The sequence below is a fragment of the Littorina saxatilis genome, linkage group LG5, assembly GCF_037325665.1.
Source record: "Littorina saxatilis isolate snail1 linkage group LG5, US_GU_Lsax_2.0, whole genome shotgun sequence".
NCBI lineage: Eukaryota > Metazoa > Mollusca > Gastropoda > Littorinimorpha > Littorinidae > Littorina > Littorina saxatilis.
This window is the reverse complement of record NC_090249.1, coordinates 5,760,543-5,783,316: the sequence shown is the minus strand read 5'-3', so window position 1 is coordinate 5,783,316 and position 22,774 is coordinate 5,760,543. Positions and strand designations below refer to the sequence as shown.

General features: G+C 39.8%; 1 long non-coding RNA gene across 2 annotated transcripts; it reads right to left on the bottom strand.

Annotated features, from left to right (window-relative positions):
• Positions 1-8,923: 8,923 nt before the first annotated feature.
• Positions 8,924-14,406, bottom strand: LOC138966155 (uncharacterized). Of its 2 annotated transcripts, XR_011455630.1 has the most exons (5): positions 14,339-14,406; positions 13,710-13,791; positions 13,481-13,548; positions 12,724-12,802; positions 8,924-10,609 (listed from the first exon to the last, which is right to left on the bottom strand). It is a non-coding gene; the product is annotated as an uncharacterized lncRNA (long non-coding RNA). The 2 variants fall into 2 exon arrangements; XR_011455629.1 differs by lacking the exon at positions 14,339-14,406 and having other exon boundaries at positions 13,481-14,220.
• Positions 14,407-22,774: the final 8,368 nt, after the last annotated feature.

The window sequence follows — 22,774 nt, the reverse complement described above, 5'->3', positions numbered from 1 at the left end:
GAGACAATCTGCAAAATTAATTCTTTAAAAATTGCTCGCTCTTTAAGTAGGGCACCTAGGATGTTCCCGTTTGGTGAGCGTTCAAATGGAAGGGTGTTTGTACTGTGTGTAAAAGCCTGACAGTATCTGTGATGGTTTACGGGAGGCTTACTGTCCGGGCGTGATTTCCGGGATATTCATAACAGCCGTACAGCACCAAAACTAGGCGCCATTGTTGTAAAGGGCCAAGTCCACGAAAATAAATTCTTTGAAAATTTCTCACGCTCGACAGAAAGCAGCCAGGATGTTCCCGTTCGGTGAGCGTTTAAACGGAAGTATGCTTGTACTGTATGTAGACGCTCGGGGAGCTCTGTGATGGTTTACGGGAGGCTTACTGTGCCTTTAAGAAGGTACCTCGGGACAATAGCATATAGCACAAACATATTGTCCACAGTAGAGTGGTCTTTTCTTTCTCCTATATTCTACTGTTGTCTTCCGCCCAGTCAGATAAGCGCCTGTTTAGTATGCTGCCAAACAACTTACCTACTATGCTCAGTAACGTAATGCCTCTGTAGTTATCAGGGTTGTTAATGTCTCCACTTTTGTGAATTGGGACAATTATCCCACAAGACCACGCAGAAGGGTAAACGTCTGTGTCAAAAATAGGGTTAAACAGCTTTACAAGAAACGGCAACAGTTTTGGGCAAGAGTTCTTTAACATTCCAGCACAAACGCCATCGTACCCGGGTGACTTGTTTAATTTCAATTTCTTCTAGTGAACGACGAAGAAGAAGAAGAAGATTTCAATTTCTTGATACCAATCTCTATCTCATCAGCCGAGATGGGCTCGTCTAAGTAGTCAATGCCGGGTGTGTCCTCGGTCACTTCAGAGTGGTCGCTAGCCGGGTTGCCTTCACCACCTAAAATGCACCTGAAGTGGTCCAGAGAGAGAGAGAGAGAGAGAGAGAGAGAGAGAGAGAGAGAGAGAGAGAGAGAGAGAGAGAGAGAGAGAGAGAGAGAGAGAGAGAGAGAGAGGATTTAGAGAGAGAGAAAGAGAGTCACACACAAACAAACATACACACACACGCACACACGAACACACACAGACACACACACAGACACACACAGACACATACAGACACACACAGACACACACACAGACACACACAGACACACACAGACACACACACAGACACACACACACACACACACACACACACACACACGCACACACACACACACACACACGGATATCACATACAAAATCCCTATACGGACTGATATTGATCTGTAGAAATATGGACCTGCGTTTTCTCGAACGATATTTGCATTCGTCGAAATAAAATGCAGATCATAGATCCTTATCCTTATAAAGTGCGACAGCCTGTACGTTCAAGCTTCACCGGCGTAACTTATCCCTGTTAAGCCTAGGTCCCACTATCGCGAATATTTTGGCGAACCACAACGTGTTACTACGATTTTGCCACAACGATGTTTGCCACGAATGATTGCGAAAACTCGGCCGAACAAGAACGAGGTAATACGAAACACCACGACCTCGGCGATTTTCTCCACGAAACCCAAATCGTTGTAGTTCGCCGTCAAAATTCGTCACAGTGGGACCTGGGCTTTAGTGTCAATTATTACAGTGCTGGTTGAACCGCAGGCTCATGTGTCGCGGAATATACAGACACTCCAAGCTGCAAGAAAATAGCGACCTTGAGCAGTGCTATTAATTTTTCCGCGTTATTTTGTTTGACTGATTTTGAATAATCTGTCCTGTTGTTGGTGAGGTTTACAAGCTGCAGTTTTAACTGCACAGTAGATGGGTAGATGTCTTTGATACTTCGTATATGTATTTTGTTCATTTGTGTTTTAGTGGAGGATGAAAGCGGACTGGGGGGGGGGGGGGGATAAGGGGTTGGGTGTAGATGCTCGCTGCCCTTCTATTTCTCCCATAAATGAACATGAATTGAAAAAAATGATGTCGCAGAGTGTATTCACCTCTTTATCCAAAAACATTTCACCCAGAAAAGAAGTGCGAAAAACAATATTACAGAGTAAGGAAGTGTCTTAGTGACGAATCATAAAAGAATCATAAAAGAATCATAAAAGAAATTAATGAAAGTCCGTCGGGTTCTACTGATATTCAGATTCTACATGTTCATTTTCTTGGTTTAGAAATCATGTTTTCAAGGCACTAAACTAATATAAACCACAAAAAAGTTCAACTCTTGCCTCAGTGAAAAGTCGCATAAAAATCAAGAGCTTATTTCTGGCTAACATAGTTTTCAATAAGAGGGGAATGTCAAAGTTTACAGAAAGTTGCTGCGAAACGTGATAGTTAGAAACGCGTTCCATTAAAGGCACAGTAAGCCTCCCGTAAACCATCACAGATACGGTCAGGCTTTTACACACAGTACAAACACCCTTTCATTTAAACACTCACCGATTGAGAACATCCTAGGTGCCCTCCGTAAAGAGCGAACAATTTTCAAAGAATTTATTTTTGCGTGGTTTATCTTACCCCTGAGCCATCGTGAACCCGTGTGATCCAGTTTCCCTTTTTCACAATGTAGTCGTCAGTTAGTCATTTGAATGCGACTCGATGTGAGCTTATTTACAATAGCACGTTTTTATGCACAAAACAAACGGATGTGGTTCACAAGAACTCTAGCGATGGCTTTTGACTGTTGAGAGGAACGGCGATATGCATAAACCGTCGTCTGCTACGACCCTTGCGTGACCCTGCTTCCGGGCTTTTCTTTTTTCAAATTTTCACAACTTCGAATTGTACTGATCTTGTCTTGATGAAAAAAGAATTCTTTTATGATTAAAGAATGCTTGTGTAACAAGCTGTCAATTTATTATTTAGATTTTAAAAGTTAGGTCTAGCGCAAAAACGCACCACGGTCCAAAAACATTTTGATAATCATCGATTCACGGCGATCGCCAGTTTACATCGATAGAATGAGACCCGAAAGGAAGTAACTCATGTTTGACCTGAGTTCAGGATGGGTCCAAAAAGTGTTCGAGACAATCTGCAAAATTAATTCTTTAAAAATTGCTCGCTCTTTACGTAGGGCACCTAGGATGTTCCCGTTTGGTGAGCGTTCAAATGGAAGGGTGTTTGTACTGTGTGCAAAAGCCTGACAGTATCTGTGATGGTTTACGGGAGCCTTGCTGTCCGGGCGTGAATTCCGGTATTCAATTCATAACAGCCGTCCAGCACCAAAACGAGGCGCCATTGTTGTAGAGGACCAAGTCCACGAAAATAAATTCTTTGAAAATTTCTCACGCTCGACAGAAAGGAGTCAGGATGTTCCCGTTCGGTGAGCGTTCAAATGGAAGTATGCTTGTACTGTATGTAGACGCTCGGGGAGCTCTGTGATGGTTTACGGGAGGCTTACTGTGCCTTTAAGAAAAAAAGGATGCACAACTTATGATAAATAGTTGGACTATCAAATCGGTTAAGAAACTGCACACCATCACCTACTTTTAACGTAAGAGACACTCATAACACACACACAGACATACACTTACAGATACACTTACACAAACACACACAAACACACACACACACACACGCAGACAGACAGACAGAGAGACAGACAGACAGACAGACAGACACACAGACAGACACACACACACACACACACACACACACACACACACACACACACACACACAAATATATATATATCCCTACCTCCAAGCATGACGTCAACAGCTTACCTTCCCGTGGATATTCTCCTAATTCTACCACTCATTTCGGTTAATGGGAAACAGTAGCTCTGTTAGTGTACCGTTAGACATTAACCGAGGAACCGCTTTTTATTTTTATTTTAGTGCCCCTATTTGAATTCGTTTGTAGGCCTATTATTCTGTATTTACCTGGTTCCGGATTATTGATCGGTACAGTCCTTGCAGTAAAAACAAAGCTCGGCTAAACCATATCAGGTCTGGCTTAAGCAAGACAATTGGTACAGAAAATAAAACACATCATGGAATATGGAACTCTCTCCCATATGACATCCGCCACATTGACTCAACCCCTTCTTTCAAAGCAGCTTTAAAGACCCATCTTTTCAAAATCTATTTAGATCCCTGATCCGCTTTTTCAATACCCTGTACTATCGCTTCACGCTTGTGTTTGTGTGTGTGGGTGTGATCGACTGCGCTGTGTGTGCGTGTGTGTGTGTGTGTGTGTGTGTGTGTGTGTGCGTGTGCGTGTGCTATGACTATGATATAGTGATTTAACATATTATTTTTCTTACTATGTACTTAGCTTTAACTTGTGTGTTTTTCTTTGGATGTTGTTGTTTGTATAATTAATCCATTATGTCATTTACACTACTGTATGAACTAGGATACTATTTATTGTAAACATGTATTGCATTGTTCAGTTTGATGTAAAGCGCGGAGAGCGTGGGTTAACCCCATGGTTCGCGCTATATATTAAGCTTGCCACTATTATTATTATTATTATTATTATCATGCATTCATACTCGATGACAGTCATTATTGGAAACCTAGATGGTGTTCCCGACAACAAACCGACCGCTACCCAAAGTGCCCCCCCCCCCACCCCCCACCCCCCACCCCTCCAACCCCACGCCCACCCCCCCCCCCCCCTTTCCACCACCAGGTAAACAATACGCGTATGAGCACCAGAAACAACCGCCCTGGGGGGTTGGGATGTTTGTGATGATGATTAGTGTCGGTTGCGGAATCAACGATTCCAAGTGCGCAGGTTTATAACGTTGGACTTGATGTCAACGCTTTAGAAGCAATGACTGAGATCGATAACAATCGGTCTGAAGTTGAACAAATTCCCGGGGTAATCGCGGGCGTGATCTAAACTCGGCCAAAAAAATATGGCATCTACTTTCGTACCCCAACCAAAACATTCATTCCAATGTCATTTCATTCAGACTTTCTATACCATTAATGACACCCATCTTGGCTGCCTGGCACACTTTTGAGATCACAGATTTCTTTTGCAGGGGCCATGTGACCGCCTTCCAAATAAGGGTACCCCCAAAATAGACCTGACAAAAACGTAGGGTACCAATTAAAACAAATCGACAATAATTCGGAATATGCATAACTTGGCAACTTTGTCTTTGAAACACGAGGAGACAGTCAAACCGATGATCTATTCAGAACAGGGTTTTATTTTTCGATATCGTGCGTATTTACTGTGTTATGACATTCCTACTGATGAAGGTTTCGATCGCATGAGCGGTGCAAAACGGGAGATTCTTGCATCAATTTGTTGGGGGTATCATGACAAAAAGCGCTGTATTTCAGCAATGACTGTCTTCGTGGATTGCTTTGACACTTTCAGGATCTTATGCCTACATACAAAGTGTACTTTGGGTATAATGTTGGGTCATTGAAGCTATTAACACAGATGCTATGTGATATTCCGGAAAATGTCTTAAAAACCGTCGCAGGTTTGGGTATTTACATCCCAAAAAGTCATGACTTCGCATGCATACAGACTAGTGATTGTTACAAATACTGCCACATTTTCATTTGAAAACCGCTGGCGAAAAGTTGCTTATTGTGTAAACAGATGAGAACAAGAAATTCCTCCGAGGTAGGAAAAACACCCCCGTCCTTAGCATTCTCACTGCCACCAACTGAGCAGGCACTGCTAACAAGTGTGGTTATTTCCCTTTGACCATTAATATGTGCCTCTATAAGTCCTTGTAGAATCTTAATCCACCAATAACTCCCTAACCGTGTGTTTGACTGGTCCCAATGTTTGTAAGGACCGTCTCAGGAATGTATAGAACCTGTTCACCAAGTTTGGTGACGATCGGTCCGTTCATTCTTGAGATCTATATGCGAACACAAACAAACAAACAAACACATCGACCGAATCCTATACACACCAATAACTCCCTAACCGTGTGTTTGACTGGTCCCAATTTTTGTAAGGACCGTCTCAGGAATGTATAGAACCTGTTCACCAAGTTTGGTGACGATCGGTCCGTTCATTCTTGAGATCTATATGCGAACACAAACAAACAAACAAACACATCGACCGAATCCTATACACACCCCTATACCGGGGGTGTAAAAATTGGAACGTGCAGACTGTGACAGAGACAGCAGTTATCGCTGTGTACCTATCAAAACACACTGTGGTCACGCTTGACTAGACATCGCTGAAGCACAGCAATCATCCAACAATTTCAATCGTGTTTACCAGGACTAGCAAATTGGCACTATTTGTCACACTGGAATAAAACTGGCAGTAATTGTATTAATTATTTTTCTGTATGCATGCGAAGTCCTGACTAAAAAATGTTTTTTAAAGTCCACACATCTATGACGCTTTTTAAAACTTGTTTGGAATATTGCATACAATTTGAATCAATATCTGTAACGGTACAATATTTTAGCCCATAAGCGTCTCGTATGTGATTTTAGGCTAAGGATACTGAAAGTTTCAAACCGATCCACCGAGTCGTTGCTGAAATACAGCGCTTTTTGTCATGATACCCCCTAACAATTGACGCAGAAACCTCCCGCGTTTTCGACCGCTCATGCGATCGAAATCTTCATTAATAGGAATGTCATAACACAAGAAAATACGCAAGATAGCGAAACAAACCTACCTGTTCTGGATCGTTACTTGGTTTGACATTTTCCTCGTATTTCAAAGATGCCTTGTTATGCTTATTCTGAATTTGTGTCGAATTTTTGATTGGTACCTTAAAGTGTAACTAAACAGACATTTTGAAGTGTCAGCTTTACTGAATTGCTTTATGTTTTGTCCAAGTATAGACCTGTAGAAGCGATACTGGACGATTTTTCCAACGTTTACTGTGTTTTCTGATTTACTACGATTTTTTAAAAGTGTTGAACCCATTTCAGATTTACCTGATTATCTGTTCTTGATTTGATACTTCCAAAGAACAAGTGGTACTTTGAGTTCCGGTTTTATGTTTTAACCAATCAGAATTTGGTTCCTAAATAAAATCGTCTGCTGCCTGTCCCAGCAGAGTCGGCAACAAGCACTGCTTGCCACATGTGTGATGTTACCAACAGAAATAGCCATAAATTGGGCAAGGTAGCAATGTAAATGAATTGGATCTAACTAATGTGCTTGTACTGCATCTCTGGCCTTTGAATTCACTCCAAATGTACTGGCTCAGCGTGAGAGGCAACATCCTGTCGAAGTCGTAAGCACGAGGCTGACTGGGAGATTATTATTCGAAGAGCATGCTGAAACGGATTGTAAGTACAATATTTTACATGTTCTCCACATTTCTGTTGATCTTTCCTTAACTTTAATTGTTTTCTTGATTTAAAAGCCTAGGGCTTGTATTTTCAATTGTGATACTAAGCACGTATCTTTACCACAGTATCCGATCACTTCACACTTGAATTTTGGAATGATGAAGTGGAATTATTTCTGGATCTAATTTATTCCTTGTTCCCCCCCTCTCGATTCCTTTTTTCGCCACATATGTATTGTCGTGTGAGGGGGTAGATGCGTGTACTGGCTGATTTTTTTTAAATTTTTTACTTCGGTCAGATACAGATGATTGGAAAAAAAACTTGTCAAGGATTTCAGAATTTAATAGATCTGTTCGAAGTTTTTACGGGATGGGTCCTGTTACAATACCGACTGAATGTGCCCAATATGAACTTTTGATTAAACATACACACACAAATGAATCTCTTGAGTTTGTTATACGGCGAATGTCCAGTTTCCACCACCACGTCTGTGGTATGTTTTTATACGGTTTGATTGAATAGACTGACGTGCATTCTCTCGCAAATGTGCGCGCGTGTGTGTTTGTCTGTGCCTCAGACTTATTAATCAAAGATGATGTTGCACATTGCAGATCTATGCGACAGGAGCAAGTGGACAAGACAGCTACATTTGTCTGAGCGAAGATCCAACGGTAAGCTCTTTTAGCCGAAGACAGCGAGCCTGGGTGCATGCATGCAAGCTTCTATCATGTTCGTGTGAGTGCTGCAGGGCTATTAGACGACTTTTCATTATTCTTGATTTGGAGATCCATGCAGGGTATTAGAAAGTGCAGAATATACACGTTTGAACAAATACGATGTGTGTTTGCTCTGAAAAAAAGAAAAGACGCAACAAACAAACATTGTATTTGTTTAAAGCAGGGTGACCAAAAAAAAAGAGTACCCAAACAAAACGTCATAAATTGAACAAAAATAAAGCAATCTTCATAAAATGTATTTACACACACAAGTAGCCTCTGCATGATTTCAACAAAAAATGTTAGCGTTCTAGCTTGTCTTTCAGGAAAGTTATGCTCATTCTACAGAACATGCTCCAAATGGCCTCCCCCGGATTTAAATCCCCCAGATTTCTATCTTTGGGGGTTCCTGAAAGACAACGTCTTCAGGAACAACCCACAGACAATCGCAGAACTCAAGTGAGCCATCACAACAACCATTCGCGGAATCTCGCAACAGGAGTGTGTGCGGGTGATTGATAACTTTGCGCGGCGAGTTCAAGTTTGCCTGAATCGGCGCGGAGGCCATTTGGAGCATGTTCTGTAGAATGAGCATAACTTTCCTGAAAGACAAGCTAGAACGCTAACATTTTCTGTGCAAGTGTGTGTAAATAAATTTTATGAAGATTGCTTTATTTTTGTTCAATTTATGACGTTTTGTTTGGGTACTCTTTTTTTTGGGTCACCCTGTATCACAAATATTTATTACCTGTATCTGCATGTTTTGATAATGATGAAGGGTAAATTACTTTGACGTGTGCTTTTTTTTTAACCACACTGATAACGAATGATAGAAACACAGACACACTTAATAACATATCCACAAAAATTGTAACAATAAATGTAAGCTGAACAATGCCTGCAACACATTTCAGGCCTCAGAAGGAAGTAATTATGAGATTCAGACAGAGAGAGAAAGCCCAACACGAAACCAGTTGTGACATTTTTTATTTCATTATGTAATATTAAAAACACGACAACAACGTATTTTCTGTACTTAGTTTCGTGCAATTATGGATTGCAAAGTATGTCTAATTGAGTGGCATAAAGAGGCACAGTTGCATGAAAAACCAACTCGGATCTTGACTAGGATCAGGATTTTACATGGACACAACCTAGAATTTAACATCCTGGGGGGAGGGGGGTACTGCGCCTTTCACATCAAGATGTAAAGATCTATTTTAAATAATACTTATTAGAAGGGAACAAAATCAAACAAACTACAACAATCGTTCTGAGGGGAGAGAATTACCTCTTCCGAAGAAATTACCTCCCTTGCTTTTCTTGTCGTGACTTATGTAGAGTAAAGTGAATAGAAAGTGAATCAGTCAGTAACAAAAAAAAAACACAACATTTCTTAAGATCTATGAGGAGTCTTGAAGTATTTGTCAATGTTAATCTTGTATGCATAACAAACAATATATTACGGATTGATAATTAAAGAAAATCGTCTCTTCTACAGGGTTGACCCCCCTAAAAAGGACACCCACAACCATGCAAATTACTTCTGCATCTGTTGAACCAATTATTTTATATATGGTATTCATTAACTTCAATTTATATTCTGCCTTTCCAGTAAGTGGCAATTTTGTAAATTGAATGGTCTGACTTTTGTGCAATTTTAATTTTGTTCTTCAAATTCGGGGGTCGACTAAACAGAACGAGTTTTGACATTGAGCGGTAGCCATTTTTACCTAATTTAAACCCTTCAGGCTTTTACCTTTTTGATTATTTTGAATGTCTGAGTATGTAAAAACATCCCCTTCAATCCCCAGGCTATCGATGACCTGAAGAAAGCATGCAGTTACAGCTAGGTTCAGGGCAATCCTCAGACACGAAAGCGTTGGTGTCATTGATGATGCAAAAGTTAGATAATTTAACCTACAAATTTGCCACTTTGTGAACTGCACATGCATAAAATCAAGTTTAAGTATGCTGAATATGAAGTTATCCAGTCAATTGGTGTAGAAGTTATAGCATTTCTGTCGGTTAACAGTATTTATAATCTCTAAAGTAAAATCTGACATATTCGAAAGTTTTGCATAAACACCCAGACAATTTTTACGATACTCTCCTAAGCTTCTCCACTTCTCAGCCCTGTCTTGGAAATTAATTCGAATAAGGCAGTCAAAATAACTTAGTTTGGAGCACCCATCAATCAGAATAAGCATTAACTTTTGACACAGGAAATATCTTCTACCGAAAGCTCTCCTGGTTTTATTCTACATTTTTCCTGCATAATGGTAACAAATTTAATGATAAATCTAAACAACGAAGTGACTGTGGTAAGATGAACAAAGTTAAAAAACAAAGGATTACTGTAAATGGTTTACGAATCGAAATCTAAACAAGTTTTAATGATAAGTAAAATGATAAAAAAATAAAATTAAAAAAAAGCTAACGTCCTCGCATTTGTCCAGAATTATTCCATGTTTAACATGGGAACAGAGGGATAATTGGTCTAAAGAATTTTTAAAAAGGAGGGTTAGGGTAACCCTAACCCTCCTTGGACTATCTGCATGCAATGCCCGCTATAGGTGAAAGACTTTTGTGGAAGCCATGGAAGAATGCATCGCTGTTGTGCTGGTTCAGCTTGAGGTCCTGTCCTAGCGAATATCCTGCACACACAAAAACACGACTTTTTAAGCCACTTATGTTGCATTCCGTGACATAGCTTTGTTAAAACCGTGTGCCTGATAATAATGACAGATTTTGTTGATATACATTTTTTTTAAGACACCCCATATAATATTGTTTGACAATCTCTTTCAACATAGTTTACGAATCACCAATGTGTATACAAACGCAAATAACCCACAGGTCAATAAATTACTTTCCAGAGAAAGAGAGAGAGAGAGAGAGAGAGAGAGAGAGAGAGAGAGAGAGAGAGAGAGAGAGAGAGAGAGAGAGAGAGAGAGAGAGAGATTAAAACTAGAAAATGTGTGCTATATAAAACAAGGATAATCACTGTCAAATCTTTGCTTGTACCTGCATGGTGTTTACTGCGCTATATATACACAAACTGTTTTATTTCTTTCTTTTTTTTTTTTTTTTTTTGGGGGGGGGGGGGGGATGTTTTGTGATGAGGGTTTTTTCAAAGCCTTTACTGCTTTAGTCATTGAATCCACCCGACTTCGATTTATTGTTCAGTGATGGGTAATTGTGTGACCAACTATGTAAGTTAGTGATTGTTCTGGCTTCATACAATGACATTGCATTAATTTTATAAGTGTATGTGTGTGTGTTTCAGGCAAAAGCTGATATTACAGTCCTAGTTGTATGCAGTACCTCTGCTTCTTCGTTCAGGAATCAAAGTATACAATCTAAACCGATTATTTTGTTCAATAATGTTCAGCTTACCATCCCGAAGAAGGCAGTAACGTGCTGAGATATTGATTATAGATATTAACGTACCTAACCTGGTTACTGGTGTGTTTTCTTTTTATTTCAATAATGTAAATGTGTGACAACTTGCAGGGTACTTGATGTTCTGAGCAATTTTTCTGGCAAAAGACCTTTCATGGATCAAAGAAAACTTTTGTCATGGTGCACAAGTCAATCAATTTGGTTGATAAATAATTTGTGCTGCATTTTCCCTGGTTCCAAAACGTAGTATGTATTACCACATGTCCTTACCTGTTATTGGCATCACATGATTCTCTGCAAGCAGTCTTTTGTGGAAATACGTCATTTAACACTTGCACTTAATGACTTATAGTAGGTGGCTGTGGAACGGTAGACATGCAACGACAACGAACAACAAAAGACAAAGTGTGGAGTACACTCATTTTTCTTAACATACGCTAAGTTTCTTTGAGAATGCTCCAAGTGAAAATCAGGGGTTCCTAGGCCTGATATCACAATTAAACAGCTTCTTCTCAGAATCAGGAGGGAAAAAACTGTTATATGGCGAGATGTCGTGACAAGAACAGACAGCAGCAGCAGCAACAACAACATTGCTAAATCGTCTCTTCAACAAAATTTCATGTTTAGCATCGCAGACAAAGCACGGCTACTGATCCGACCAAAGCCACACTTCATGCACGATGGGCACATTGTTATGGCCAGCTTGTTAACGTGCGCATTGTGTATTTTTTACATAGAATTGAATGTGTTTGTCGTTGTGTCTGTCATCTATCCTAGTCGTTTGATTTAGAATAAAGCAAACTTATTACAATGACGATTTTCTTCGGTTTTTGATGAAGGATTGGCATCAAGACTTTTCCTATTTTCCAACTCTGCCACCATACACTGGCCGTTCAGGTCTGCATGTCGACCACATGGTGTGTGATCAGATTTTTCGGACATGTTCACAATGCTTACATGACCACCAAATGGAAAATCAGTTGGTATTTGTTACGTTTTTGTGTTAGCACAATCTTCATACAAGTAAACAGAAACAGTTTTGTTGCAAACAGAGCCTTCATAAGAAAAAATGCTTCTAAGTAAAAATACATACCCCCTTTTTCGTATTGCGTGAAATATACCCATAAATTCTGGACATCATATTATTATTTTTTTTTCACAACAATGAAACCAAACTTTGGCATATGTTTTAGCAATATATTCACAATAAAACCTATGAGTTTGAAGGCTGCATCTTGTTTTGTTTATTTTTGAGAATTTTTTTGCAAACCCATGCAAATGGCCAGTTTCTGGGGAGAGACTGGGGAGATAATGGCCAGCATAGAAAGAGTTAATAAGTAAACTAATGTCAGAAGTAGGTATTTACCTTGTTTGCCTTCGCGTTCTTGATAGCCCGCTGCAGCATTTGTATCACTTCCCTTGACATTCAAAACGCCAATGTATTTCTGAAATGAAAATAAAGATATTGACCGAAACATCACACAAGTGGTATATCATGCTAGGTTTTGTTTACAGTGCCTGTTCTACGACCACATCTGATTGTAATTTAAATAAAGAAAAACTGTATCCATTTATTACTTCTCTATTTGTGTGTGTTTGTGTGTGTGCAGGGGCGGATCACATCATTTTTAAGGGGGAGTTTCCAAATTTCTTTTAGGGACAATTTGACGACGCGAAGCGTTTAGTTGAAGACGCGAAGCGTTCAACCTCCTTGGGGGGGGGGGGGGGGGGGGGGGGGTCCGACAAATGTTGATAAAAAGAAGGAAAATGGATCAATCAGCCAATACCCCTTCCAAAAAGTAAATATATTAAGAAGAAAAATTTGAATCACAACAAGGACAATTGATCGATCTGGCGCAATCTGAGCAAACTAATTAGCCAACTTCTTTCCAAAATCGTGACTTAGAATACAAAGACCGGCTCCTAAGTGGTCCGGAAACCCCGGAACCCCCCTCCGGATCCGCCCAGTGTGTGTGTGTGTGTGTGTGTGTGTGTGTGTGTGTGACCGATGACCTTCTCTAAATTCTAATCGTTGCGTTTGATACTGGATATGCCCATGAAAAAATATCATTTCTTGTTCATGTCATTGTGTGTGTGTGGCCAGGACCGTGACTTCTGCTTGCCTCGACGTCTTCAGAAAAGACAAAATGCCAGCAGGCGTATGTTCTTGGAGCACTCAGTATGCCGTCATCTGCAAACAAATAAATACAAATTATTCAATTGTGTAAATAACGAACAATCATTTTAATATTACAACAAAAAATTCATATAACTGTAGTCTTCACCAGAGACATCCACTACACTATCTTTAAATAAAACTGCCGTAAAAAATTGAAATACTATAAAACTTACCCCCACTCAGATCTATTTGGGATTATTCAAGTTACCATGAAACGATGCCGGTTTGGACAGATCTGCTAGTTTGCCGCTGAAACTGAAATCAAAGGCGATCTTCAGAACTATTTCTAATCTTGTATTTGTGATTAATATGAAATACTGATCTTCCCAATAGAAGCTGATGTGTATACACATGACCAGGACAAGGTATTTTGTTACAGGGCATTTACGCAGACGTCGCAGTTCAAAATATCGTTTTAGATCTGAGTTTGTACAGCAGCCTGTGTGATTCAGAATCGTCTGCCCTTTTTCGGTTTAACATTTTATGGACGATTCCTATGAGACTGCTCAATCATAACTGATGACAAATTCAGAAACAGATGATGGTTTCAAGTAGGCTACAGTAATGATTCGTTAAAAATGTCAAGCCACTCGTCGATCATTCACACTCAAAGAACCCAAGCCAAATCTGCTCTGGTTCCGAGCAGCTTTTTCCAACTGAGACCCTAATTGTTACGCATCTGCCTCGAAAAGATCATAGACCACAAACAAGCGGCACTGTACCATGCTTTCGTTTATGTTGCTAAACAGATTAAATGTGCATTGTAAATGTGCTTACAGCAAAGAAATGCATTCTTACTTACCACAAAAATACTGGTACCACATTCATCGCACTTGTGTCTTCTTACCAAAACCTATCGATATGTTTGTTTACGATATATTGGTAATTACTAACCGTTATCGTCCTGATATGGCTCTGCGTAGTCGGCTGGACGTTAAGCAACAAATAAACAAACAAACAATAACAAACTAACCGTTAACTATTTTTCAAAAATCTGAAATGACTTTTAAGAATCAAAGAAAGATTCGCTAAAACGGTTGACTTCAGAAAATAAGCAATATTTTTCTGAACCATGAAATAAAAATCGAAAACTCCGTTTGATCTTTTATTTTGGTAGATTGATGACAACAGCCGGAACTGAAAGTACCAGAACCAAAAATTAAGGGCATTAATCAGGTAAACTAAGAAGATTGTCGTTCCTGGCGCGCACTTCACATGTCCGTCAAACAGTGTCAGAGTGAGAGAAAAAATTTTTTTTTTCGCAGTTCGACAGTATATGAGGCCCTTCTTCATATCAAAGTGTAAAGGTTGCTGAACGATGTTTTTCCTTTTTGCTTGTTTAGTTACACTTTAAGGTGTTACGAGTGTGTTCGGGTTGCGGTTCTTGCTCATGTTTATACTCACTGAGTTATTTCCCTTGGATCTGGATCTGAATCTGGATCTGGATAACCCGCCTGGGTTGGTGGTTTGCGGGTGCGAATGCGTATACGCACGGTTCAGTGTGCTTTCGCGAAAGGGTGTGTCATATGCACGGCTAGAACTAAGATACTTCTTGATTTCAGTAAATAGTTTCATTACATGTCAACTAGTTCGTTTTTAAATGATTTTTTAGAGATCGCCAAATGGTATTGTGTGAATAACATCATTCGATCGATTGTACGCACGGCGCCGTGCTTCTAGTAGCTCAGTCCATTCCTTCTTTCCGGTGTGGAAACAGACGTGTTTCTGGCGAAAGAATCGGCGTTTTCAACTCGCCATATCTTCATATTCATTCGGACTAGAACAACGAAATATAAATTTCTTGTAAAAAAAATCCCGAGCCTTGCGACTCTGGTAGTCATTTTCTTACGCGAAGCGGCCTTTGGTAGGTACGACAGTTTTAGTCACCCAAGTATATCTAAAACGCACGTGGACGAGTTTTCAATGGCGTATTTGAAGTCTGTGAATGTTGTGATTACAAATCATTTCGGGGCACCCCTCAGTCTATACGTACAGACAAACAAATTGCATGGAACGAAAGTTGAGAGGCTGGACTGTAAGTTGTTGTTTTGACTTCTACAAATCTCGCAGGTCTTTTATGCAAAACAGACTCAAAATTGCATTGTTCACGCAAGTGTAGATGACGAGACTATCGAAGGAATGGATTACACTTGCCTACAGATATAATAGACAGACACTGTCTATTTATATCTATGACTTACCCTAGCCCATATGTTAGAATAAAGAACATACTTTGCTCTTTTGAATGATGTATGATTTGGCACTGTACACAGGATTTTAGACCTGCCCCCGAAGTGATTTTTCCATAAACCCGTCAAAAAGCTCACTCTGTTTTGGCCGTAAAAAGCGCCCAAATGAAGTCAATTTCTAACCTGTGTCGTGTGTTCGAAGGAGTACATCTCAGCGATGCCATTGCCTTGCAACCTCAAAGAAATATATTTTAATAACCCGCTAAATGAACGGTTTTTTAGTGTGAAATAAAAGCCGGAGATTTGCTTCGTTTCTTTGCTGCGACACAAAACCAAAACCAACTATAGATCTGCGGTGACATTATGAGTTCGTTTTCGACATTGCAGTGAAGTTGCGTGGATCTTCGACGATTCCCGTTCGGTTTAATGTGGATAGAGCTTTGATTGAATGTAACTGCTTTGAAAAGTTACAACATGAGTCCTTGGGATCGATGTTTTTCGGTAAACTTCTTCGTATCCTTGACTTTACTTTTGACTTGAACAGATCCAGATCGGCTGGGGCTGTTGATCGCCTACACAGATCTATATGAAGTTGACTCGACACGGCGAACTGCCGAATCCGTGCCCTCTCGTCGGTCCTACCCCCAAATCCCTTACCAGCCTCAGACCCCACCTCACCATTCTAACCTCACTGGCGTACTATGTGTGATTATCCCTTCCTCATGAAAGAGAAAGTGGAGAAAGGGGGAAAATGAAGAAATGTTTTTGTTTGGACAAATTTTTTTAAGTCCAAAAAAGATGAGAAATATTCATAACAAATTCAGTTTTGGGTCTTTTTCAAATCTGTTTGATGCATCTTTTCTGTGACCATTGTGGCTATGCACTGACACACAAATAAGTGGAGAAAAGGGAGAAATGAAGATTTTTTCTCACTGCACAACAGTCAGGGATTAGGGTTACATGTTTACATGTACATTGTCAAGAGGTCAAAACAAATTTTAAAAGCTGTTGAACACTGCACTAGTGTTGCTCTAATCAAGGCGAGTCTGGAACAATAGGTCCACCCCACCAAAAAGTGAACATGGAATTAGTTATGATTTTTTGGCTTGGGTACGGCCAAGTGAACAAGGTAGGAAAGGTTAGAAATAGTCATAACAAGTTCACTTTTGGGTCTTTTTCAAATCTGTTTGCTGCATCTTTTCTGTGACCATTGTGGCTATGCACTGACACTCAAAAAGGTGGAGAAAGGGGAAAAATGAAGATTTTTTTCTCACTACACAACAGTCAGGGATAGTCAGGGATTGTTGACATGTACATTGTCAAGAGGTCAAAACAAATTTTAAAAGATGTTGGACACTGCACTAGTGTTGCTCTAATCAAGGCGAGTCTGGAACAATAGGTCCACCCCACCAAAAATCAACATGGAATTAGTTATGATTTTTTTTGCCTTTTTGCTTGGGTACGGCCAAGTCAAAAAGGTGAGAGGGGTTACAAATAGTCATAACAAGTTCAGTTTGGGGTCTTTTTCAAATCTGTTTGATGCATCTTGTCTGTGACCATTGTGGCTATGCACTCAGTCAAAGTCAAAAAAGTGCAGAAAGGTGACAAATGAAGATTTTTCCTTCTTTCAAGACAATGTGTGATTTGGCACATTTTGCCTCAGTCTTTATCAAGAGCCTGTCTAACCCACTTTGAAGCTGTTAGAGACTGCAGTAGTGTTCCTTACATCAAGGCGAGTGCACAATGGTGCATTTCGATTCCCCCCCCCCTAATGTTCACTTTAATATCAATAAATCAATAGATATTCAGTCACAGTTTAACTAACTCATTCACCCTCATCACTCACTCATCCATCCATCACAACAACACTGTTTGATGCACAAACTGCCTGCCTTCCGCACTGGGAAGCCGCTTCGCTTCGCAACAACAACAACACTGAAAACTCGCCGGGAAATACCCCCACCACACGTGTCACACGTGTGCTTGTTTCTTCCGACTAATATCAATTTTGGAGAAAAAAAGGACAAAACTGGATGAAAAATTCTACGGCCCCAGCAATCTCATTACTCTGAAAGGGGAACCGGAAGTGGCTGGTCCTCAGGTTTCGAAGTTGACCGATATTCCCACTAAAGTGACCTAGATCCAAAGCCAGCCATCCATTAGAATGTAGGTCCGTGCTCCCACAGTCCAATGCCGCGAATTGTTGTTACAGCCCCTGACTTTTTGACTCACATGCGAAGCAAAAGTGAGTCTATGTACTCACCCGAGTCGTCCGTCCGTCCGTCCGTCCGGAAAACTTTAACGTTGGATATTTCTTGGACACTATTCAGTCTATCAGTACCAAATTTGGCAAGATGGTGTATGATGACAAGGCCCCAAAAAACATACATAGCATCTTGACCTTGCTTCAAGGTCAAGGTCGCAGGAGCCATAAATGTTGCCTAAAAAACAGCTATTTTTTACATTTTTCACATTTTCTCTGAAGTTTTTGAGATTCAATACCTCACCTATATATGATATATAGGGCAAAGTAAGCCCCATCTTTTGATACCAGTTTGGTTTACCTTGCTTCAAGGTCAAGGTCACAGGAGCTCTTCAAAGTTGGATTGTATACATATTTTGAAGTGACCTTGACCCTGAACTATGGAAGGTAACTGTTTCAAACTTAAAAATTATGTGGGGCACATGTTATGCTTTCATCATGAGACACATTTGGTCACATATGATCAAGGTCAAGGTCACTTTGACCCTTATGAAATGTGACCAAAATAAGGTAGTGAACCACTAAAAGTGACCATATCTCATGGTAGAAAGAGCCAATAAGCACCATTGTACTTCCTATGTCTTGAATTAACAGCTTTGTGTTGCATGACCTTGGATGACCTTGACCTTGGGTCAAGGTCACATGTATTTTGGTAGGAAAAATGTGTAAAGCAGTTCTTAGTGTATGATGTCATTGCTAGGTTTAGTTATTTGACCATGTCAAGGTCAAGCATGTGAGTCGTATGGGCTTTGCCCTTCTTGTTTATGTACGGAATCCGGTAGTCTTTTAGTTGTTGTTAAATAATTATATTGCCAAACGTTATGACATTTTGAGATAATTGAACAAGTTTCAATACTTATTGGCTGAGCACCTGTGTGCTCAAAGGAAATGTCGCTTGTTTTTATCAAAAACTAATTTTCAATGGTCATTCGTGCAAACCGTCACACAAACATGCGTGCCTCTGTGTCTCTGTGAGTATGCGTGTGGCTGCTTTCATAGTTAGGGTGCAGGCGTTTTTAATCATTTACCCCACACCAAAAGCCCCCCCCCCCCCCACACACACACACACACACCCCGATACCTGTCAAATTCCCTCAGAATGCATGAACAATTCCGTTACCTCAGATCATCACCAGGAAAAATTCCTCCGCATCCAAAATATCAGGACTTTAGATATCAGATACCGACTTTATGTAATGCGCTTCAAAATCATATTCGCAAAGAGAGAGAGAGAGAGAGAGAGAGAGAGAGAGAGAGAGAGAGAGAGAGAGAGAGAGAGAGAGAGAGAGAGAGAGAGAGAGAGAGAGCTGGACACGAAGAAGGGAAGCTACAATCGCCCCAGGCCATATATATTATATATATGTGTGTGTGTGTGTGTGTGCGTGTGTGTGTGTGTGTGTGTGTGTGTGTGTGTGTGTGTGGTGTGCGATTCATAGAAATTTACTGGACAGATCTTCATGAAACTTTGCACACAAATGTTCCGACCCCCAACCCTTCACCCTGATTCAAACTCATGTATCACAAGTCCAGCGCTCCCAAATTATTTCTTTTTATCATTTTTGTCAGTCAAGATAATGGGGGTGGGGTTGGTACGGGAATAATTGTGAAGCAGACAATAAGGCAACAACTTATTTTGTTTACAGGTATTGTATATGTATACTGTGAACTTAGCTGTGTTCAAGTTTAGTTATGTTTTCTGTCGAGCGAATTTTTTTAAAATACGTTTTTACTACTAAAGGAGTGATAATTTTATGTGTTCGCCCTCGAGAAACCTCGATCATTTTCTGAAAATGCACGTTGATAAGTACCGTTTTATGATAAAGTTATACTCTCCATTCATTTATATACACAAACTAATGTTTCATTTATTATTTGTAGAGCTAAATATGTCAGTCGGGATCATGTTAAGAATCGCAGTGTTTTTCGCAAAATCGTACTTGACAACCCCCAGTAAAAAAATTCTAAAACAAAAGTTAATACGTCAACCTCTTTTTTTCTTTGCACAGATGTGTCCATATTGCTTAGAGGAACCTGTGCACAAAATGTGTAATGTTTCTTTCACGCGATTTGAACACACAAGTAACCCCTTAAGAATCGCAGTGTTTTTCGCAAAATCGTACTTGACAACCCCCGGTAAAAAAAATTCAAACAAAAAAATTAATACGTCGACCCCCTTTTTTCTTTGCACAGATGTGTCCATATTGCTTAGAGGAACCTGTGCACAAAATGTGTAATGTTTCTTTCACGCGAATTTTTTTTAAATACGTTTTTACTACTAAAGGAGTGATAATTTTATGTGTACGCCCTCGATAAACCTCGATCATTTTCTGAAAATGCACGTTGATAAGTACTGTTTTATGATAAAGTTATACTCTCCATTCATTTATATACACAAACTAATGTCTCATTTATTATTTGTAGAGCTAAATATGTCAGTTGGGATCATGTTAAAAATCGCAGTGTTTTTCGCAAAATCGTACTTGACAACCCCCAGTAAAAAAATTCTAAAAAAAAAGTTAATACGTCGACCCCCTTTTTTCTTTGCACAGATGTGTCCATATTGCTTAGAGGAACCTGTGCACAAAATGTGTAATGTTTCTTTCACGCGATTTGAACACACAAGTAACCCCTTAAGAATCGCAGTGTTTTTCGCAAAATCGTACTTGACAACCCCCGGTAAAAAAATTCTAACAAAAAAATTAATACGTCGACCCCCTTTTTTCTTTGCACAGATGTGTCCATATTGCTTAGAGGAACCTGTGCACAAAATGTGTAATGTTTCTTTCACGCGAATTTTTTTTAAATACGTTTTTACTACTAAAGGAGTGATAATTTTATGTGTACGCCCTCGATAAACCTCGATCATTTTCTGAAAATGCACGTTGATAAGTACTGTTTTATGATAAAGTTATACTCTCCATTCATTTATATACACAAACTAATGTCTCATTTATTATTTGTAGAGCTAAATATGTCAGTTGGGATCATGTTAAAAATCGCAGTGTTTTTCGCAAAATCGTACTTGACAACCCCCAGTAAAAAAATTCTAAAAAAAAAGTTAATACGTCGACCCACTTTTTTCTTTGCACAGATGTGTCCATATTGCTTAAAGGAACCTGTGCACAAAATGTGTAATGTTTCTTTCACGCGATTTGAACACACAAGTAACCCCTTAAGTTTTTGTCAGGTCGTTTTTTTTTTTTTTTTTTTTTTTTTTTGGGGGGGGGGGGGGCGCGGGTAGGGGTACACTTATTTAGAAGGTGGTCACATGACCCCTGTAAATCATTGATCCGAAGTGCACCAGACAGCCAAGATGAGTGCCTGTAATGGCATAGAAAGTTTGATTGAATGAAATGACACGGCAATGAACGTTTTTGTTGGGGTACGCAAATGGGTGCAATTCTTTGTATGCCGAGTTTATATCAGAAATATCTACACAAAGGCTCGTCGCCGATTGAACTTGACTGGGCTTTTGATAGAAAAAGATTTGCATTGACCTAACTCTGACCCATACACACACACACACACACACATATATATACACACACACACACACACACACACACACACACACACACACACACACACACACCGATAAATGTTACTTATCCCCCCCTCTGCTTCTTTCTCTCTGTAAACTTGTAGGGCTAGTTATTTTTCGGTAACTTACCCAACAACCAAAATCACTTACCCAACAACGGGCCTGAATCCTCAATAGCTCATGGGTACAGACTGTACACATTGTGGATCTACTTTTTGCGACTCAAAAGTTCAGAACACTCTAATGTACAAAATATACATTTCTGGAGCAAACAATACAACCATGCCGCATTTAAACCAGCAACTACAGGCTTGAACACATGAATCTCAATATAAAATCCATGAGTTTGGTTGTTTTCTGAATTCAGATCTGCCGTGCACAATCGTTTATCGCTAGTAAGATTCCAAGGAAAAGTAACTCTCATACTTTGTCTAGCGACACGAGTAGTTCCCCTTCCAGATTTCGGCTGCACCGACAAGACTGCAATCCGACGGTCAGTTTTCAACAATATTTCATGTTATAAACAGATTACACGCAATCAATTGCAAACATTTAATCAACTTAAAGAACATGCAGCGGTTTCATACACTATTTTTCCCCAGAAAACTGAACTTCATACAGTTTTTAACGTTGGAACACGGGTGTAAAACTTCGTCTGCTAGTCACATTCGAGGAAAGAACATTTCCTGAGCGATACCAAAACATGAGAACACACACTATCTGCCTTTACCGCTACAGCAGAATGACAACATAACTGTGTACTTGATTTTAGTTCAAAACATGGAAACTGACAAGAAGTGTTAACAAAATTGAATGATTTGCACGGAACTATACAACCGCGCATTAATCGATCGCCTGCGCAGGTAGACTGGTTGGGTGAATATGATTCGATCAAACTTTCGCACGAATCAAACTTTCGCACAAAAACTCCTCTTTTCTTTGAATAACTGAAGAAAGGAGGGATAAAGAGGTTACATACCTCGTCTCAGTGATTATCAAAAATAATGGTCTCAGTTCGCGGTCATAAAAAAGCTCGCTGAAGCTCGCATTTTTCATGATCCGCTAACTTCGACCATTATTTTTGATAATCACTGAGATCCGGCATGTAACCTCTACGTAACTGGTCCTATCCATAGAGCATACTACATGGCTTGCTCAGTGTGGCGTACCGCATTTACACGAGTTTTTTTTTTAATATTGAACTGCGAGCGAAAGCGAGCTGTTCACTATTTGAAAAAAGAACGA